The following is a 22,351-nucleotide window of genomic DNA, read 5'->3' as shown; positions in this document are numbered from 1 at the left end:
AGGGGCGAGTTACTTTTCCAAGATTGATCTTAGGTCCGGGTATCACCAGTTACGAGTGCTTGAGGAGGATGTTCCGAAAACAGCCTTCCGAACTTGTTATGGACACTACGAGTTCGTAGTAATGCCGTTCGGACTTACCAATGCACCAGCAGTATTCATGGATTTAATGAATAGGGTGTGCCGTCCTTACTTGGATCAGTTTGTCATCGTCTTCATTGATGACATACTCATCTACTCTCGAAGTAAGGAGGAGTATAGCGATCACCTACGACAAGTCCTAGAAACCCTACGATCAGAGAAGTTATATGCGAAATTCTCGAAGTGTGAATTTTGGATCCGAAGAGTCGAATTCTTAAGACACGTGGTTAGCGAAGAGGGAATCCACGTGGACCCATCCAAGATCAAAGCTATTGAAAACTGGTCAGCACCGAAGATGCCTACAGAAATTCGTCAATTTCTAGGCCTCGCTGGCTACTATCGCAGATTCATTCAGAACTTCTCTCGGATTGCGAAACCCCTCACCACGTTGACTTAGAAATGCGAGACGTTTGATTGGGGAGAGAAACAGGAGAAGGCATTTCAAACCTTGAAGCGAGCCCTATGCACCGCACCGATACTATCCCTCCCCAAAGGGACAGAAGACTTTGTGGTATACTGCGATGCATCAAATCGGGGGTTTGGTTTGCTTCTGATGCAATGAGTTAAGGTCATCGCCTATGCCTCAAGACAGCTGAAGACACACGAGGTCAACTACACCACGCACGACCTCGAATTAGGAGCGGTTGTGTTCGCCCTAAAGATCTGGAGACATTACCTATACGGTACGAAGAGCACAATATACACCAACCACAAAAGTCTACAACACATATTCAACCAGAAGGAGCTCAACATGAGACATCGACGGTGGGTCGAGCTACTCAATGATTACAAATGCGAAATTCGTTATCACCCGGGTAAAGCCAATGTGGTAACGGACGCCCTAAGCCGGAAGGGACATTCTGGTCGAAGAGTCAAGTCGTTAACAATGACTATCCATTCGCATCTCTCTGCACAGATCAAGGAAGATCAGCTCGAAGCGTTGAAGCCTGAAAACGTGGCGGGAGAATCCCTGCGAGGACTGGATAAGAACTTGGAAGTCAAGGGTGACGGAGCCTTATATCTCATGGACCGAATCTGGACACCGCGTCACGGTGGTTTCAGAGAGTTGTTCATAAAGGAAGCCCATAACACTCGATACTCCATTCACCCAGGATTAGATAAAATGTATATGGATCTTAAAAAGTCATACTGCTGGCCTAAAATGAAAGCAGAGATTGCTACCTTCGTGAGTAAATGCCTTACTTGCGCTAAGGTCAAGGTCGAATACCAGAAGCCATCAGGTCTTCTACAGCAACCGGAGATACCTGAGTGGAAGTGGGAGCGGATCACTATGGATTTCATAACTAAGCTACCTAAGACAGCGGGTGGGCTTGATACCATATGGGTCATCGTCGACAGATTGACCAAGTCCGCACACTTCCTACCCATCAAAGAAACATACAAGATGGAGAAACTCACAAGGACATAAATTAAGGAGATCGTACGACTGCATGGTGTCCCTATATCTATCATCTCCGATAGAGATAGTAGGTTTACTTCGAGATTCTGGCAGTCACTACAAAACACATTAGGGACAAGGCTGGACATGAGTACAGCCTACCATCCGCAGACCGACGGACAAAGTGAGAGGACTATCCAAACCCTGGAAGATATGTTGCGAGCCTGTGTGATCGACTTTGGTAAGGCATGGGATACCCACTTACCCCTTGTCGAGTTTTCCTAAAACAACAGTTATCACACGAGCATCAAGGCAGCCCCATTCGAAGCCCTCTACGGCCGGAAGTGCAGATCCCCTCTGTGCTGGGCTGAGGTGGGTGACACTCAGTTAGCTAAAGGGTGCATTCCTGACAACGCTCTCACGAGTCCGGAGATCATTCGAGAAACGACTGAGAAGATCGTACAAATACGTGAACGACTAAAAGCCGCTAGAGATCGACAGAAAAGCTACGCAGACAAACGGAGAAAACCCTTGGAATTCCAGGTGGGAGACCGAGTCCTTTTGAAAGTCTCTCCCTAGAAGGGCATGATACGCTTTGGGAAGCGTGGAAAGCTGAATCCAAGATATATATAGGGCCTTTCGAGATTCTCGCTAGAATCGGCCGGGTAGCTTACATACTTAACCTACCCCACAAACTCAGTAACATACATCCTACCTTCCACGTCTCAAACTTGAAAAAGTGCCTATCCGACGAGACTCTCGTAATCCCACTAGACGAAATCAAGATAAACGAAAGCCTCAACTTCATGGAAGAACCTGTGGAAATTATGGATTGGGAGGTCAAACGAACGAAACTAAGCCGCATCCCAATTGTGAAGGTTCGATGGAACACCAAGCGAGGGTCGGAGTTCACTTGGGAGCGCGAGGATCAAATGAAGCTTAAATATCCCCATCTTTTCACTTAGTTTTCTTGTAATAACATGATTGTTTGAACTCTAATTTCGGGACGAAATTCCCTCTAACGGGGGGATGATGTGACAACCTGAAATTATTCCGTCACCGTAACCTGTTTTCCGTTAATAGAACTCGTTCTTATTAAACTTTTCCGTTAACATTGGGATCAGACAAATAAATATTTGAACTTTTATTATGATTTCATAAGGATCGGAATAAATTAGGAATACGGGAAACACCCTCAATATTCTTTTAAAAACTTTTAGTTACAAACAAGTTAAAATACGACCATTTAATCGGGTACGACCATAAGCCCCGTTTAACGTCGGTATCGGGTAGAATTCCACCTGGCCACAAACTCAAACCCTATATAAGGGTTGAGTGGTCACCAAGTTAGACTTTTTACCACTCTAGTCACTCTCTCTCTACTCTCTCTCTTCAAGGCCCGATTCTTCCAAAAATCCAGAAGTTTCTGCTTCCAAACTGTAAGTTCTCTTACCCTAGACTGTTCTACAACTCATTACATGTCAATCTAGCTTGAAAATCATCCAAGAAGGCCATGAACAAGGAGTTTACAGCCCAAGAACCCTCTTAGGCCGCAAACCCCTAAAAGTGTGCCAAAATGCCCCCAAATCTCTTCCTTAGGCTTAGAGGCTAACTTAGAACATACCCTAGAAGTGTTTTAGACATTAAACCTTATGTTTGGAGGCTTAAAAGGGGGTTTATGGCCCAGAACCCTCTTAGGCCGTAAACTCCCTCAAACTATGCAAATTGAGCGTATAACCCCCTATTTAGCCTTGGACCTTCACATAGAAACTTGTAGGAGTAAGCTAAGGACCTCAAAAACGAAGTATAAGGAGGTGTCCAAGGGTTTACGGCCGTAAACCATGGGGTTCACGACCGTAAACTCCCAAGGAGTAGTCCTAGGACTGCAAACTCCAAGGGAGTGCCCCTTTTGAACCCTAAACACCCCTCAAGCCTTGGAATTTACCTTGGAACCCTTCCTAGAGATACAAGAGACTTGAAAAGACACAAATACACTCCTCCCATGAGTTTACGGACGTAAACTCATGGGGGAAGTGGTCGCTCAGCCGTAAACTCACCCAAGGTGAGTATGTGAGGAGTAAACTCCATAGTGAGGCCTAACACTCCTTCCTTGCAACCTAATAACCTCCTAGCACTTGACCAAAGAGTTTTTTTTCGCATTATGATGTCTATATGTGTTTAATTAGTGTCTTAATCACTAATTACTTGTAAACATATGTCTTCATATGTTACTAGGGTCATAGAGTGTGTACAAGTCTTTACTTGACACCAAACGCTTATCCGACACTTCCACCTGATCTACTCGCTACAGGTGAGTTCATACCCCTTAATTAACCTTTCAAATGTTTTTACATGTTTTAGGGGGGGGGGGGAATACAAGTTAAATGCAACAAGTTTTAGTATCAAATCGTATGTGATTTATAACTTGCAACCAAAAAGGATTTTCTATACTTTTAGCTACTTGTCAATAAAACTATTTTTAAATAATTATCAAACGCATTTTCTAGGTTAAATTGTTGTTAAACTATTTTCAAACTGTATTTAAACTACTTTTCTTTTAAACTATGTCTACACCAATATATTTATATAAATAAGACTTGAAGGACCTAGGACTGATAGCTCGCCTTATTTCCTGTTCTTGTTTGATTGTGGTCTTAGGGTATATTGTTATCCGTCCGACTGTTGTTGAATTCTTAGCTATATATCATATATATTTGTGTTAGATATGAAAGTCTTCATCTTATTCAATACCTTTGTAAAACAAAGGCATGCAATCCCACACTCTAATTAACTATAATAGGTACAGTTAAGACTACTGCCTATTACCTCTATCACTGTGATACCCACTATAATTTCTACTAATACAAATTAATACATGTTAAGGAGAACACTCTATATACTATACTAAAAGTTCACTATACTATAATACAAGAGAATACACTAATCTAGAACGTGACACACTATCCCTCTATACGGCACTCTACTGCGCAAATACCATGTAACCAGAGCTTCCCGGAAGGAAAGGAACACTACATGTATAGATCTATACAGGACGGACACTATTACATCCCGACTGTTAACTACAGTCCGAGCCGACTAGGCCCAGGGGTGACATATCATCGCTACACTACGCATGACCGGGAAGGTCATCGGACTCTCTATTATCACGCAGATTGGTTACATGAGAAATCAATTCCTTATCCAAATTAATACACTAAGAATTAAAGGTTAAACTAACTTCCCGAAGTAAATAAAAATATATTACTATTCGAAGTTTACAACACTAGTACAGCCAGCCGAAAATACTTTTATACACTTGAATGATTAAGCTTACAAATACTCGAATCTGGAAAATATAGGATTTTATAGGGATTTTTACTATTCTCAAACATTAATCACAGCTTTTACATTATATGATTCTAAACACTTTTATACAAGCAACGACATTAAAATTCTTATGAACTCACCAGCTTTATGCTGATACTCGTTTTCAAAATAACTTGTATTCTCATGTCAAAAATACACAGGTACTGGTGCTGCTTTTGAGAAGATGGAGCATATACAAGACCCATCTTTTATTTTTGTTTATACTTTTGGTGTCTATTAACTGTACATAACACGTTTGTATTTAAAATCACTATATTAATGCAATGGTTGTTGTCGCTTGTTTTTACTATTATGCAATTGTTATGTTACTGTACATGACGTCCTCCACCCCAGAACGTATTCCGTCGTTCTCGGTTTTGGGGTGTGACAGATTGGTATCAGAGCATTGTTTATAGTGAATCAAGTATATCAACCCATAAAAGATATACGAACTATAAACACTTCGGGACTAAAACACTCTGACCAAGAATATATACTTTTAAATACTAAGATATTTAATTAAGTATATATATACATTCACCAATACAAAGGGTCAATATCATACTAGAACAGAACAAAAGTATTAAGATTGTTGAACAGCACAATTGGGCTTAGAGACATATAGTCACATCTGGGTGGATGTAGCCGGATCAACTACATTTTTCTAAGAGTGACTAGCATGTGCCTAAGAGTGATTGTGGTGTTGCGACAAGTCTAAAAACTTACCAACACTGCCACAAGAACGTTAGAACAAGAATACTATAGGAGTATTCTGTATTCTACTAAGTGCATATGTGATAACTAAAAGGGTCGTTACTAGTAGGGCAATAGTTGCTAAGTGGATACACCACGGTTACATATGACTAGGGCGCTATAGACTTAGAATCTGTGACCTTTGCTTCATTTCCTGTTCTTGTTTGATTGGGGATCTGGAGTTAGGGTCACTTATTCGAAGGACTATCTTGCTTCGGTTACATGTAATTGGTATGCACTATACAAATACTCGAATCTGGAAAATATAGGATTTTCTAGGGATTTTTACTATTCTCGAACATTAATCACAACTTTTACATTATATGATTGTAAACACTTTTATACAAGCAACGACATTAAAATTCTTATGAACTCACCAGCTTTATGCTGATACTCGTTTTCAAAATAACTTGTATTCTCAGGTCAAAAATACACAGGTACTGGTGCTGCTTTTGAGAAGATGGAGCATATACAAGACCCATCTTTTATTTTTGTTTATAGTTTTGGTGTCTATTAACTGTACATAACACGTTTGTATTTAAAATCACTATATTAATGCAATGGTTTTTGTCGCTTTTTTTTACTATTATGCAATTGTTATGATACTGTAAATGACGTCCTCCACCCCAGAATGTATTCCGCCGTTCTCGGTTTTGAGGTGTGACATTGTGGGTTAAGGAGAATAATTGGAAGAGGTGGATGAAGAGAAGTATGATTTCCATGATCCAACCACGGGACATCATCTTCATTAGGAAAGCTTGTTTCAAGGGATTTGAGAAGATCATAGTTGTCTGAACCAGACATCTACAATGGGATAAATTCAAGTTAGTTGATTTATGTCCTTAATATAACACCCAATATGAAATATTAAGGCTAGGACCCAACACAATATTTTATAACTAGGAAGAGGGATACCGTAATCCAAGCTATAAAATATTTGAAGGTAGGCGAATGACAATTAACCAATTTCTACCATGAAAACCTAATAGGGTATTGGGTTTTAATTGGAGTGAAACTCCTAGATCTTTTGAGATTCATTGAACTTTTCAATGGCATGTTGAAATCTCGATTGTGCCCTTCAAGTTTGTGATTGGGATGCCGAGGATCACAAACAAGGAGTGAATAACCATGCAAATTAACTTGGTACACTTAATGTTACAACCACCTAATCAATGTGCTAGTTAACCACACACGCTCCATTGATCTATGATCAACATCAAGCTACCCTTTGCCACACATTGTCAATCCCAGATTAGTGTTCCGGTTAACCACACACAGTCCACTAACGACTTAACAAGGTGCAAAGTGCAATTTCATGGGTTAGCACCAAATTCACATTTTCCTAATTAACTAAGATTGGGAATTTATAAGAGTTTAGTTACTTAGTATTTATCCTTATACTTTTAATGAAGAAAGAATTAATGTATTGTTCTACCCTTTCGGCTAACGACCCTCCACCAGTCAAGGAAGTTGTGGTTGAGAATAAACACCCATTAAACTGCCATTTTATAGGCAGTAACCTTATACCCCCCTTATAGACCAGCTTCGTAAATGAGGCCTACTAACGGTAAGATTGACTTACTCTTATACATACATATATATATATATATATATATATATATATATATATATATATATATATATATATATATATTAAACCTATAATATTATAATAGTATAAGGGTTGAATTTTAAACTTTTAAAATTCTAAGGGTTTAATTTGGAATTAAAGTATTCATGGGGGGAAACTTTACAAATTCCAAAAATTGAGGGCAAGTTTTTGAACAATTCAAAAGACCTTTGATTTCCATAACTTATGAGTTTAAAGTAGTTTAATGTAAAAACTCTTGAAGTTCCATAACTTGAGGACAAGTTATGGAAGACTTTAAAAACATTTTAAAAAAACTCTTCATTTTCATAACTTATCGAAATTTTATGTGTTTTAAAAATCATAAATGAGACTTTTCATATAACTTGAGGACAAATTACAAAAAAACATATTACGAACAACTTTTAGATCAATTTGGATCGAAAACAATTATCACATAAATTTTCTATTAATCTAAACTAACTCATAAGAACAACATAATTCATATCACCAATCTTCAAGAAATTAGCATATTTATATAAACTAATACAAAACTTGAAATTATGAAAATTATCTAATAATTGGAAGAGAATCAACATTACCATAACAACAAAATCAAATTTTATGAACAAAAACACTTTGTGGTAATGATTCAAATCCAAAACATGCCAAAAAACTTGAATATACGCTGTCAGGGCTCCAATTCGTCGAGTGCAAGAACCAACTCGACGGGTTGGATGAATTTACACATGGAATCGTCGAGTCCCTTAATGGACTCGTCGAGCCCCCTTTTCAGACAGCAAAAAAAAAAAACAAATCAATTTTTTAGCTTTTTTCAGCAAGTAGCATCAAGTATAATTGAAAACAACCCATGGCTCTAATACCACAGTTGGGATTTCTATGCTACAACATCCTATGGTTCACATACAACCCTAAATACATTGGATCTATGTTTTCACTAATTATATGTAACAACCCGTTATTTCCGGGCATTATAAACCGAGTCTTGTAACCCCTTTGGAATGTAATAGGAATATCATCGATAAATGAATTATTCAAAAGCTCTGATTGGAGTACACTATGTAGTAGATATCGTCTTAAAGGTTTCCAAATATATAAAGAACACTAAAATCCGAGTTATGACGAAGAAGTTATGACCATTCTAAGATTTCCGACAAAACCGACAACACCGATTAAACGGAAAACGCAAAGTTTCAATACGTTAGCATTTAGCCTTAGGTATCTAAATGAAAGTTATAGATAACATTAAACCGTGAGCGTACACAAAAAGAACGTCCAAATCTGACTTCGTATGAGGAAGTTATGATTTTTCCAAGATCCGAATATAGCAGTAGACAGCTAAAAACTCGAATCGAAGATCGAGCGACTTTTGGCCAGAATGACCTAAACGAGAATCGAAGGTCTCGACAATGGTATTTCAGCGGTAAAAAGTCTGGCAAAAACCGACATCAGATAAAGAAGTTATGAATTTTCAAAGAAATTCCTTAAACACGATGAGTTATAAAATAAATAATAAAAATAATTTTGGAATTTTCCAACGGAGTCTAAACGAAAGTTGTAGAGCGTAGTCTGACCTACGCGTGGATATAAAGACCATCGAAAACGGAGTTCGTATGAAGAAGATATGAATTTTTGAAGTTTATTAAATAAATTAATTATTTATTTAAATCAAAATTCGGACATTATCCGAAGAGGAGTCAGCGTCCTCATCCGAGGTACGCGCTGCGTACCCCTGTACGCCCTGCGTAACCGAGAGGATTGGCCTCTGATCGTCCACGTCGCCCTATCCGAGGAATCCGACCCGTCCGAAGTACCCGACCCGTCCGACCCGCTGTCCCGTCCGACCCGCCGTCCCATCCGACCCGCGTACCCAGCAACCCGTCCCATCCGAAGCCGAGGCAGTCGAGGCTTCGGTCATGCATGACGTACGCGTACGCGCTGCGTACGAGCGTACACCCCGCGTACCGAGGCAGACCAGCCTTCCTATAAATAGGATGCGAGGGCTTCCGAGAAAAGGGCAAAATTCTCTCCTTTCTCTCACAATCTTGCCTCGTTTTCCGTGCCCGTTCAAACCCGAAGCTCTGGTATTTTTGCTCAAGTCCCGAGGGTCGATTTTACTCCCGAGATTCCCGAGAATCCCGAGAAAAATCAGTTTCCCGAGACGAAACTCTGCCCGGTTTTCCATCTCGCTATCTTCAAACTATCAAGTGAGTTCATATCCCCTTCGAACACTCTTTAAATACATTTTAAATGCTTTTATACTCTTTTAGGGGAGGAATACAAGTAAACACACAACTAAAATCGTGTGAAACGTCAACCTTTTGATATACTTTTCATACTGTTGTCTTAACTATCTTATGAAGTTATTATGATACCAAAACCCCTCACAACATAGCTTTACTCCCTTGGGATACAATATGTTTATAAATAGAAATATGTTTTATTTATACGTTTACATACAAATACATCATATCAAGGGTAACATTCCTTACTAAATCATTTTATGCATTCAAAGAACTTATGATTTATGCTTTGTCAAACATTGTGAAAAAGGTTAAACTTTGCATACAAACTACTACTTTAATACAGACTTAGTTGAGAATCCATGAGACGTGTATATCTTCAAATGTTACTTTTTAGAAAATAATGCTGCAAGTCCTGTCTATAACCAGAGTCTCCCGTTCGGAGAACGTGTCAAATGTGTATAGATCTATACGGGAAGTCATGATCCCGCGCCCTGACTGTTAGCTACAGTCCGTCTTTTGGGGTGACAGTTGTCATAACGCTACGACGCCTGAAGAACGTCGCTACAGGCATATTATGTTTAGTATGGTTATAAAACTCATCGGATATACAATTATTATGGTATTATGCTTTTATGAACGAGTAGCCATTAAAACTATTCTTCATCTAACAAGTGCGATCTTCGTATAGCTTTACTATGTAAAACTATGACACAACTTACAAGCACGTCGTTTGCTTGCGATTTTCGGTCTTAGAGACTGCCAGTTATGTCAGGAAAATAAGGGTTTTTCCTGTATACAAACCAAACAACTAATAGGAAAATAAGGGATTTTCTCGGTACAATTAGTTGCAACTTATATCACGAACATTCATATGCATTTCATACTTTTATAAGAAAATAAGGGTTTTTCTTGGAAAACACAACAAATCATATCTCAACTATTAGGGAAAATATGGGATTTTCTGGATCTAATACATTCATTTTTCAACACACGAATCATAACTCGTTACAATTGAAATACTACATTTTCTGGAAAACATACAAACACTTTCGAATGGCATACATCTTCTCAAAACACCACTTATGAACTCACCAACTTAAATGTTGACACTTTTTCTTTGAAATAACTTGTATTCTCAGGAAACCGCTAGTCCAGGTAGCAACTACTTCTGAAGACTAACGCGCTGGCGTTAGTAACATATTTTGGATCACCATTTTGTATTTGATTTCTTTTGCAAACATGTAACATCTACAATCATGTAAACTTTTCAAATATATTTATATTATGGTGGTGTGTACTTTCCTTTCTATGAACTATTATGATACTGAACATGACGTCCTCCGCCCTCGAACGTTTCCGCCGTTCTAGTTTGGGGGTGTGACATTATATTTGCAAATGGTTCCCAAGGCATTAAAACTATAACTAGCATGTATTTGGCCTTAAGAGCTTAGCCCCAATAGTGTGGAAGCCTCAAATGAGGTCACAACACACCCATGACAAAGGTGGAACTTGAGATAGAGTTCCATGCACCCAAGAACACCCATGAACTCTACGAACTTCATGTGTAGCCACAAGTGGCGTTTTTTTGGTCATGATGCATGTATTTATATGTGTGGTTTTTCAAGAGTCATGGGTATAACCCAAATCCATACCCATGGGTTTTATGATCCATGGTTCATGTGGCCCAACACTTCATGTATCCATACATAAACTTGGTCCAACATGGATCATAAGCTCAACACATATAAATATGACTAATTACCATAATTAGTCCCCATATATTTAATTAGTCTCTTTTGATCACTAAATTAATTCCAAATTAATTCTTGATCAATACTAATTAAAACATATAATTTCATATTAATATATTAGAACTTATAATATATTAATAAATCATATATAACCTTCTCTCAAGAATCCATTCTAACAAACCGTCCTAATGATATGCAACCCAAATGGACCATGCTACTCTCGGGTCGAGTACATACCAATAATAGTTATGGGCTAAGACATCTAATCCAACAATATATTCACACACAATCAACACAAAACCCTCTTTCTATCATGGACCTATCACACCCTCACATCAAAATAGCAACCAAAAGGTATAGCATGAAGGTAACATCATTCAAATCAAAATATCATTCACAATTGGGGTACATACAACCTAAACAACATAGGTTCATTCCAATCCCTCTAAGATGTGGAATTCCTAACAAGTACTCTAAATAACCACAAATATTGACTTGCCTTTGTCAAATAAGTACCATTTCCGCACTTCAAATCTTGTAGGACCTGAGGTATTAAACCTTCCCCTAGTCAAACACAAATATATGTATTACTAGAAGTGTACATGAAAAAATTATGGCAATTTACTACCCAAACATGCAAATAGGTTATTAGGTCACAATCTCAAATTTTGACCCGAAACAGTAGTTTGTTCAAGGCCACTGTAGCACCCCTTAAACCTATAAAATTTTCAACTTCATTATATATTCAAATATTTCACATTTTTATATTTAAAAGTACTAATCGCATAGGTCAAACCAATATTTCTCCAATTTTCTATGAATTTTACAAGACAAAATGTTGGTGCAGCTAATTTCCGACCAGTCAGTGAAAAAGACGATTTCAACCTTGGTTACGGACAATACCAAGTCTTGAGAAAAATCATGGACAAACTAAACCCAAAATGAAAACTTTGAGAGTATACGTATCATCAATACGACTTCTGATAATTGTTCTAGATTTTTTTGAAAACAGGGACAAATTAGTAATTTTTCATAATTTTCCTAGCATTGCATTTTAATAGTTAATTGACAACTTAACCCATTAAGCCACAACCAAAATCAACTATATAGATGAAAATCAAGTTCTTAACAGTAGCAACATGTAAAGAAGTTAAAATAACAATTCCAACCTCAATCCATGTTTCAAAGTACATTGCTTATATGGGAAAACAAAGTACTTTGCTAAAAGAGAAAACACCACTAGGGTTTTGCGTTTTCTCCGCCATTAAGCCTCACATTAAGGACTGTTTTGAAGACCTTTTGGATGGTTCAAAAAATTGTCTTTTATTTAAAAATACCTCATGAAAAATCACTAGGATTGATATAGAAAGAAGCATGAAATATAACAACAAAAGAAAGGCATCGATTCCATGATTTTGAGCAATTCTTAAAACGAGGAATAATCGATCTCCAACAGCCTCAAGTAATTGTAGTATGAACACATGAAGAAGAAGGATCAAGAACTTACTAAGAGTATTGATCAATTACTAGACTTGATTAGAACCACAACCGATGCTTCCTTCCTTCTCCTGCCAACCGAACACACTAACCCAAAAATTGTCGACCACTCCTGCCTTGCCGGGTTTTTTCTATTTCCTCTTTTGGTCGTCTATGGAAGCCCAAGGTAGGGGTGTTGATCGGGTAATATATCGGGGATTCGTGTTACTTGGGTTTTTCATGTTAAAAAAAATTACCCGTTACCCTACCCAAATTAAGACCGTGTAATCCGGGTTTGGGTAATTTAGGTATTACCCGAAATATATATATTTTTTGAATGACACCTGATGTAGCACCTAGTTCCTGGTACGTAAAATTTATCTTTGTGTTTTTTCATTTTTAGCCTTGGACTCGGCGAGTTGTAGGTCCGACTCGGCGAGTTGTAGGTCCGACTCGCCGAGTAGAGACGGGACCCGGAGCATGTTTAAGTTGACTACTCAGCGAGTCCATATTCCGGACTCGGTGAGTCCCCGCTGTCTGATGAAAGCCTAATTCCAAGGGTTTGCCCCCTATTTAAGCTAGCTTGTGCGGCCCAAGCTCGCCCCCTTTCACCTTCAGAGCGCCCTACATCAAACCCTAACTTGTTTCTTGTGAGATTGAAGTGTTTAGAGTGATTCCTTGAAGTTTTTGGGAGAAGAAGGAGAGTGAATCAAGAAGAGGAGAAGGAGACCAGATATCTTGGTGCTATTTCAGAGTTCTCTGAGGTATATCTCTACTTCATTCTGTTTGTATGCTTAAACCCCCATTAGAGCACCTTTTGAGCTCTTCTTGAGCCTTTTTCCAAGCTTGTGCATGAAGTAGAATCCGTTATAGGTTGATTATCCACTAGATCTAGTCATGTTTGAGCTCCAGAAGCTCAAATCTATAACCTTTATGGGAGTAAATTGCTTGAATGTCCTAGATCTACCTTCTTAGCCCCTATTTCGCCTTTAATCCCCATTCTATGCATTTCTACACGTAAAGTTGGAAACTTTACGTGAAAATCCTGCCCTAAGAACTCAGATCTGTAGATGGCATGGACTGGATTCGAACAAAATCGAGTGTATAGTATTTGCATGTGGCAGACTCGGCGAGTTGCTCATCGAACTCGGCGAGTCGGGTCGCGAGTCCCCGAGTTTTCCCCCTTTTCGTTTATGCCGAGTAGTGTAGTGAGTTCTGGGTGGACTCGGTGAGTTGGAAGCTGAACTCATCCGGGAAGGAACTCGGCGAGTTCAAGGCAACCTTCTTAGATCAAGAACAGACTCGGCGACTTGTTCATGCAACTCGGCGAGTCACAGCATAAAGTGTTCATCGGATGAAGATGAACTCGGCGAGTTGTTCATACAACTCGACGAGTAGGATGAAGGACTATTGGCCTTGGGTATAGAAGGGAAGCTCGTCGAGTCAACGTCTAACTCGACGAGTAGAGACGGATTTATGGTCAGACTAAGGGAAAGGGACTCGGCGAGTTGGCAAGCCAACTCGGAGAGTCTGGTCAGCTGGCAGTTGACTGTGACTGGACTCTAGATTTGTTAAGGGTAAATGGTCAATTTACCCTGAAGTCGGTAAGCAGTATTTGACTAAGGGTTTTGTGGGAATTATAGCCGGAGGATCTCCGGAGTGGCAGTAGCAGCAGTCAGTCAGTTCCACACATATCGGCAGTTACTTTGAGGTGAGTTTCCTTTCAGTAGTAACGGGTCCAAGGCACCAAGGCCGGCCCGTATAGGCGAGATGTTAGTATTAGAGTGTGGGCCGAGCCCGTATCTTTTGGTTGAGTTGATTATGATATATGCCAGTATGATAGAGTTGTTTATACTTGTTGTCTGTGTGATACTTGTATGTTATGGGTTAGCGGCTGAGTGTGGGCTAGGCCCGTATCTCTCCGAGAGTGGAGTGTGGGCGAGGCCCGTATCACCCAGATAGTGGAGAGTGGGCGAGGCCCATATCTCCCGGCTAGCAGAGTGTGGGTGAGGCCCGTATCTTCATGAGTGTGGGCAAGGCCCGTATCTCCTAACTGTACATTGTATGCTTGCCTGGTATGAGGTATTATGGGGGAACTCACTAAGCTTCGTGCTTACAGTTTTTAGTTTTGGTTTCAGGTACCTATTCTTCGAAGGGGAAGGAGCCGGCGCGGTAGCGGTACATCACACACACACACACACCTGCTCGTATTCTGCATTATGATATCTTCCTGGGAAATTGTACTTTGACATTTTTATGATTTGACAATGTTTTCTGACATACAACATCTTTTGGTGAAATGAAATGATTGTTGAATGCGTTATTCCTAAATGTTTTGCTAAGTACATGTTCTAAAAATGAAACTTTTGGCCCGTATTCTTGGGACGTTACAAGTTGGTATCAGAGCCCTGGTTTGAGGGATTTGAACACACCTTCGGGGGTGTTTGAACTCAAATCGAGGGACTAAAATATTTTGGAAAAAGGAAATGTATTCTAAAAGGCTAGTAAAGGGTTCTAAGAAAGAGCGAAGTGTGTGATGTGCGCGACTGGCCAAGCTCAAGTAAGTATTCCCCAAAGTACCCATACAAGTTTATGTTATGCTTATCAGTTTCAGTAGAACAACATGCTAGAATAGGACTAAGGATCTAGGAGTGATGCCTTATGTGCCTGCTTTATGTGCTTTAGTGTGTGAAAAGTTGCATGCTAGAATTGAGTAGACAGCATTAGGATGGCCTGTTTAGGTTATGCCTGATAGTACGAGTTTAGTATTGTATGCTAGTTTTGTTTCTCTCTAAGAGGATAGAGTTGCTTGAGATTGTTTCCTTTATGTCCAAATGTTGTTTGCTTTGTGCTATGTGGGCTTTGAAGTGATGGGAGTTAGCTGTTAGGTGAATACGATAAAGTCACATGTGATCAGGGTTGAATAATCTCAGAGTGTTGGATTTGACCCTATTGCGTAGCTCTTGTTTGAGTCCTAACCGTGGTAGGGATGAGTCCCTTACTCGAAGGATTATCCGAGCCTCGTTACATGTGATTGTATTCAGGTAATAGCTAATTGGCATCACCAAGAGGCCTTCAGCAGCTGAGGACTAGGTTGGATGAAGTCAGAGGTTTCCTAGGGTAAGCCTAGGATAGGAGTAGCAGAGATCAGCAGTAATGAAAGGGACCTGGTGGAGTCAAGGCAGTCCTTGGAGAAGGTACAGATAGATGTGGAAGGTAGTATAGACCCGTACTACTTAAAGCAGAGGATCCGTACCTGAATCGAGGAATGCCAAGATAAGACCAGGGAACTTGTAGTAATTGTGATCCCTCTAGAGGTATCAGTATCGCTAACAGTTGTCATTTCTTTTGTATTTCAGAATGGTGGTACTACGTTCGAGGCCAACAGTTGGTAGTGCAGGAGAGGGTTCAGGTTCGAGATCAGGTTTCGAGCCAGTGGATGAGGGGCTACGCGAGTTCATCGCATCTGAGATCACCAGAGGTATCCTTGAGTCGACCCCCATCATCTTCGTGTCGATCAAGGAAGGGATATTGGAGTTGATGGAGGATCGCCTCCGAGCATTCAGGAGCGACATGGCATCTGGCCAGTTGGGATCTCGCACGCTGTCCTTCAAGGACTTTCGGGGCAGTGGTGCGCCGGATTTTCACGGGGCGAAGGACCCCATAGCTGCCAGACGATGGATTGTTGACATTGAGTCTGCACAGATGATTAGCTTCTTCCCTGAGGGGTCGAAAGTGAGGTTCGCAGCAGGGTGTTTACGAGATCGAGCTAGGGATTGGTGGGAGTCCATGGGGGACTCATTAGGAGCCTCGGCTATCGAGGCTATGACTTGGTCGGACTTTACGACCAGGTTCGGGGCGGAGTTCGCGCCAGCTGTCGAGCTTTAGCAGCTGGCCAGGGAGTTCTTGGATATAAGGCAGACGACGAAGACTGTGGCGGAGATCACCGCCAAGTTCTGGGAGAGGGCATTATTGGTGCCCCAGTATGCGGGTGATGAGGATATGAGGAGGACCCATTATCATGACATGCTACGGGCTGACATCCAGGAGCATGTTAGCTTTTCAGCTTGCCCTTCTCTGGAGTCCATGATTGCCAGGGAGAGGGAAAGGGAGATTGATTTAGAGCACATTCGGAAGAGGAAGGCAAAGGCGGGGCAGGTGGTTGGGGCTTCGGGGAAGAAGCCCAGGGGATCAGATGGGAGACCGAAAGGCCAAGGAGGGCCGGGCCGCTGCGGGAAATGCGGCAGGACGCATGAGGGAGCATGTAGGATGGGATCAGCAGGCTGCTACAAGTGCGGCAAGGCAGGGCACTTTAGCAGGGATTGTACTACTCCTGTCTCGGCTAATCAGACATCGGAGTTGCTGTGTTTTCACTGCAACCAGAGGGGCCACAAGAAGGCCAATTGCCCCCAGTTGACAGCATCAACGCCGGTTAGGGCGCCGGCTCCAGCTACCCTGCGGATTATGGATGGCCGACAGGCCAAGGCAGAGGCTCCAGTGGTGAGGAGCCGGGCGTTTCAGCTGACGGCAGAGGAAGCACGCGCCGCACCCGATGTGGTGACGGGTATGATTCTTTCCCTCTGCTTTATTTTTATGATGTTATGATATTGATATGTGCTTTGTGTATATGTATTAGGATCGTTCCATGTGAACGGTATTCCTGTCTAGGTGTTGTTTGACTCGGGTGCCACCTGATCATTTGTTTCCCTTGCGCTTTGCAAGAGGTTTACTGAGTCTTCGGGCATGTTGGATTGCCCTTTAGAGGTAGAGATTGCCAATGATCGATCGGTGCGAGCGTCATCAGTATTCAGTGATTGTGTCCTGAGGCTTTTCTAGGAGCGCTATTTGGTGGATTTAGTTCCCATCCCGTTGCGGGGGAACAAGGTAATTATAGGCATGGATTGGTTGAGCCCTAATGGGGCGGTGATAGATTGCGCACAGCAGCTAGTGCGGATCAGGACCCCGAGTGGGGGAGAGTTGGTGATCCACGGCGAGAGGCCACAGCGTGGACCTATAGTATGTTCAGCAGCGAGAGCTAGGCGCTACCTTCAGAAGGGATGCGTGGGGTATGTCGCGTATGTTATGGATACCCGGGAGACGGGTAAGGCGACAGTGAGCGAGGTACCAGTGGTGCGAGACTACGCGGATGTGTTCCCGGAGGAGCTTCCTGGGATACCTCCGGAGCGTCAGGTGGAGTTCAGGATCGATCTAGTTCCCGGTGCGGCTCCAATAGCCAAGGCACCCTATCGGTTGGATCCTCCAGAGATGCAGGAGTTGTCCACGCAGCTGCAGGAGCTGCTAGACAAGGGGTTTATTCGACCGAGCAGTTCACCCTGGGGAGCCCCGATCCTGTTTGTAAAGAAGAAGGACGGGTCGCACCGGATGTGTATAGATTATCGAGAGCTGAATAAGGTAACAGTGAAGAACCGTTACCTACTCCCGAGGATTGATGACCTCTTTGATCAGTTGCAGGGAGCATCTTGGTTCTCCAAGATCAATTTGTGTTCCGGTTATCACCATATGAGGGTCAGGGAGGAGGATGTACAGAAGACCGCGTTTTGGATGCGTTATGGCCACTATGAGTTCATGGTGATGCCATTTGGGCTCACCAATGCTCCTGCCGCGTTCATGGACCTCATGAACCGCGTGTGCAGGCCGATGCTGGATCGGTCTGTGATAGTTTTCATCGATGACATCTTGGTTTATTCCAAGACGCAGGAGGAGCATGAGGAGCATCTGAGAGAGGTTTTGGAGACCCTGAGGAGGGAGAGCTTGTACGCCAAGTTCTCCAAATGTTAGTTTTGGTTGCGCGAGGCGCACTTTCTTAGGCACCTCGTCAACCAGAATGGGATTTCAGTAGACCCGGCCAAGGTGGAGGCCGTGATGAGGTGGGAGGTTCCGAAGTCTCCATCCAAGATTCGGAGTTTCCTAGGACTGGCAGGCTACTATCGGAGATTCATTCAGGATTTCTCCAAGATAGTCGTACTCCTAACACGATTGACTAGGAAAGCCGTGGTCTTTCGATGGGGGCCTGAGCAGCAGGAAGCGTTCGAGACTCTGAGGCAGAGATTGTGCGAGGCGCCGATCTTAGCCCTGCCCGAGGGCATGGAGGGTTTTGTGGTATATTGCGATGCGTCGATCTCGAGCTTAGGCGCGGTGTTGATGCAGAGGGGGCATGTCATTGCTTATGCCTCGAGGCAGCTGAAGCCTCGCGAGGCAAACTACCTGACGCATGATTTAGAGTTGGGGGCGGTGGTTTTCACCCTCAAGATTTGGCGGCATTACCTCTACGGGGTTCGATGTACCATTTACACGGACCACAAGAGCTTGAGGTACCTCATGAATCAGCCGAATCTGAACATGAGGCAGCGTCGGTGGTTAGACATGGTGAAGGATTATGATTGCGAGATCATTTACCACCCAGGGAAGGCCAATGTGGTGGCCGATGCGCTTAGCCGCAAGGCGGCGCCGATCAGGGATATTTGCATGAGGATGACTGTGGTAACTCCCCTGTTGGAGCATATTCAGGAGGCTCAACAGGAGGCTATGAAGGAGGAACATCGGAAGAGTGAGCGAATAGTGGGTCAAGTCACCTCCTTCGATTATGATAGTCGGGGTTATTGACACTACACCGTAGGGTGTGGGTGCCGTATCATGGAGGCGTGCGCCAGATTTTGATGGAGGAAGCGCACAAATCCCGATTCTCTATTCATCCAGGGGCGACGAAGATGTATAGGGATCTTCGCCTAGACTATTGGTGGCCCTGCATGAAGCGGGATGTAGCATGGTACGTCGAGCGGTGTTTGACCTGCAGGTGGGTCAAGGCCGAGCATCAGAGACCGCACGGCAAGATTCAGCCGTTACATATCCCATTGTGGAAATGGGATGATATTGTTGGATTAATGTCTAAGTCCATAACTATAATCGGTAAGACTTGACCCGACCCGACATGGTCCATTTGGGTTGCATGGCATCATGCATTTGGATAGACTAAATGAGAGAAATAAGACACTTATGGTTATTAATATATTATAAGTTCTAGTATATTAATAATAAGAATAATAAGATTATTTAATTAGTATTGATCAAGAATTAATCTAGGATTAATTAAGTGATCAAAAGAAGACTAATTGAATATATGGGTTGATTGTGTAAATCATCCATACTTGTATAGTGGGCTAATGCTCCATGGATAATCAAGTTGGGCTAAAACCCATAGGATGGTTCATGGATGATCCATGGTGTATTTGAACCCATGGATCCAAGGAAATGGAAAGCCATGACAATTAAGGGTTTACCCTAATTGTAACACTATATAAAGATCTTATTCTTCACAAAATTGGCCACTAGAATCACACTAGAGAGAGCAAGAAAGGGCTAGCCAATTTCATGAAGTGTAGATTTCTCTCAAGTTATTCCAAGTGTATTTGGTGTTGTGTGATTCCATTTGAGGTGTCACACTTGGGGCACTAGGCACTCAAGCTTCATGAAGACTTTCTACATCAAAGAGGTATGTATTCTATCTTGTTACATTCATTGTTTTGTATGCTAGATTAGGATAATACCTTGGAAGTTCTTATTTGCATGTATAATAGAGAAGACATAGATCCAAGGTATTTAGGGTTGCATGTACACTTAGGAGTGTTAGAATGCTCAAAACCAAACAGTGGTATCAGAGCCTAGGCTTGTTTTCTTGTTATACTTGCAAAACTGCTTAAAAAATCGAAATTGTTGCTATCTGATCATCAGACTCGGCGAGTCCATCAGGAGACTCAGCGAGTCCATGCCTAAAAAGTGATCAAATCGATCCAACTCGCCGAGTTGGTTCATGCACTCGACGAGTTGGACCCCCAGACAGCATATTTTCGAGGTTTTTGGCTAGAAATGGACTAGGAACATTACCCTAAGTTGTTTTTAAACTTATAAACTTGTTTTTGATGTGGTAATGTTCATGCTAATCCAATTTCAAAGATAATTGTCAATAGATTCATGTTTTGAATTAGTTTAGTGTTTAGGCTAATTACATGAAAAAGTTTGATTTGAATTATCTTGTTCTTATGAGTTGCTTAGATTAATAGAAAAGTTGAGTGAAATAGTTGTTTTCAATCCAAATTAATCTAAGAGTTGATTCTAAAATGTGTTTTTGTAACTTGTCCTCAAGTTATTAGAAAAGTCACATTTAAGTTTCATAAAACTCATAAAAGTTGGCAATGGTTACAAAAGATGAAGAGTCTTGTCCTTAAGTTATGGAGGTTCAAGAGTCACTTCATTAAGTAATAAAATATGTAACCATAATTAAATCCATAAGTTATAAAATAAAGAAAAGTTAATTCTTTTATTAGTTTAAAGTCTTCCATAACTTGTCCTCAAGTTATGGAATTTGAAGAGTTTTTGGATTAAAACTACTTTAAACACATAAGTTATGGAATTAATTAGTTTTGAATAGTTTCAAAACTTGCCCTCAAGTTTTGGAATTTGAAAAGTTTTCACTTATGAATACTTTAATTCCAAGTTAGCCCTTAGAATTTTAAAAGTTAAAATTCAACCTTATACTTTATAATATTATAAGTTAATAATATATATATGTATAAGAGTAAAGTCAGTCTTACCGCTAGTACGCCTCATTCACGAAGCCGATCTATAAGGTGGGTATAAGGTTGTTGCCTATAAAATGGCAACTTAATGGGTGTCCACTCTCACCCACCGCTTGCTTGACTGGTGGAGGGTCGTTAGCCGAACGGGTTTGACAGGACTATAATTCTCCCTTCATTAAAAATATTAATGATAAATACTAAGTAACTAAACTCTTAATAATTCCCAATCTTAGTTACTTAGGAAAATGTGAATAAGGTGCTAATCCATGAAATTACACTTTGCACTTTGTTTAAGTCGGTTAGTGGAGCGTGTGTGGTTAACCGGCACACTAACTCATATTTAACAAGGTAGGAAAAGGGTAACTTAATGTTTATCATAGTATCGATGGAGCGTGTGTGGTTAACTGGCACATCGATTAAGGGGTAAACACTTAAGGGTACCAAGTAATTTGCATGGTTACTTCACACCTTGTTTTGTGATCCTCAGCATCCCAGTCACAAAACCTGAAGGGCACACTCGAGATTGAAACATGCCATTGAACAGTTCAATGAATCTCAAAGATCTAGGAGTTTCAAATCCAATTAAAACCTAATAATACATTTCGTTTATCTTGGTGGAAATTGGTGAATTGTCATTCACCTACCTTCAAATATTTTATAGCTTGGATTACGGCATACCTCTTCTAAGTTATAAAATAGTTTGTTGGGTCCTAGCCTTAATATTTCATATTGGGTGTCATATTAAGGAATTTAGATCAACTATCTTGAATATCTCCCAAAACATGTATGGTTTAGACATTTATGATCTTCCCAAATCTCTTGAAACAAGATTTCCTAAATGAAGATGATCTCCCTTGGAAATCATACTTCTTTCACCTCCTTCAATTATTCTCCCTAACCCACAAGTTCTTGAAAAGTTTAAGGTCACTCAAGCCCTATTGGCAAGGCAAGGTCTAGGTGTGGTCACATCTTGGAGATGTAGTCACATATTGACAAGCCGGGAGAGTTGGGTGTCAAAG

The sequence above is a fragment of the Lactuca serriola genome, chromosome 3 (genome assembly GCF_051521515.1).
Source record: "Lactuca serriola cultivar US96UC23 chromosome 3, Lser_US96UC23_V15, whole genome shotgun sequence".
Classification (NCBI taxonomy): Eukaryota; Viridiplantae; Streptophyta; class Magnoliopsida; order Asterales; family Asteraceae; genus Lactuca; species Lactuca serriola.
This window is presented reverse-complemented; position numbering follows the sequence as displayed.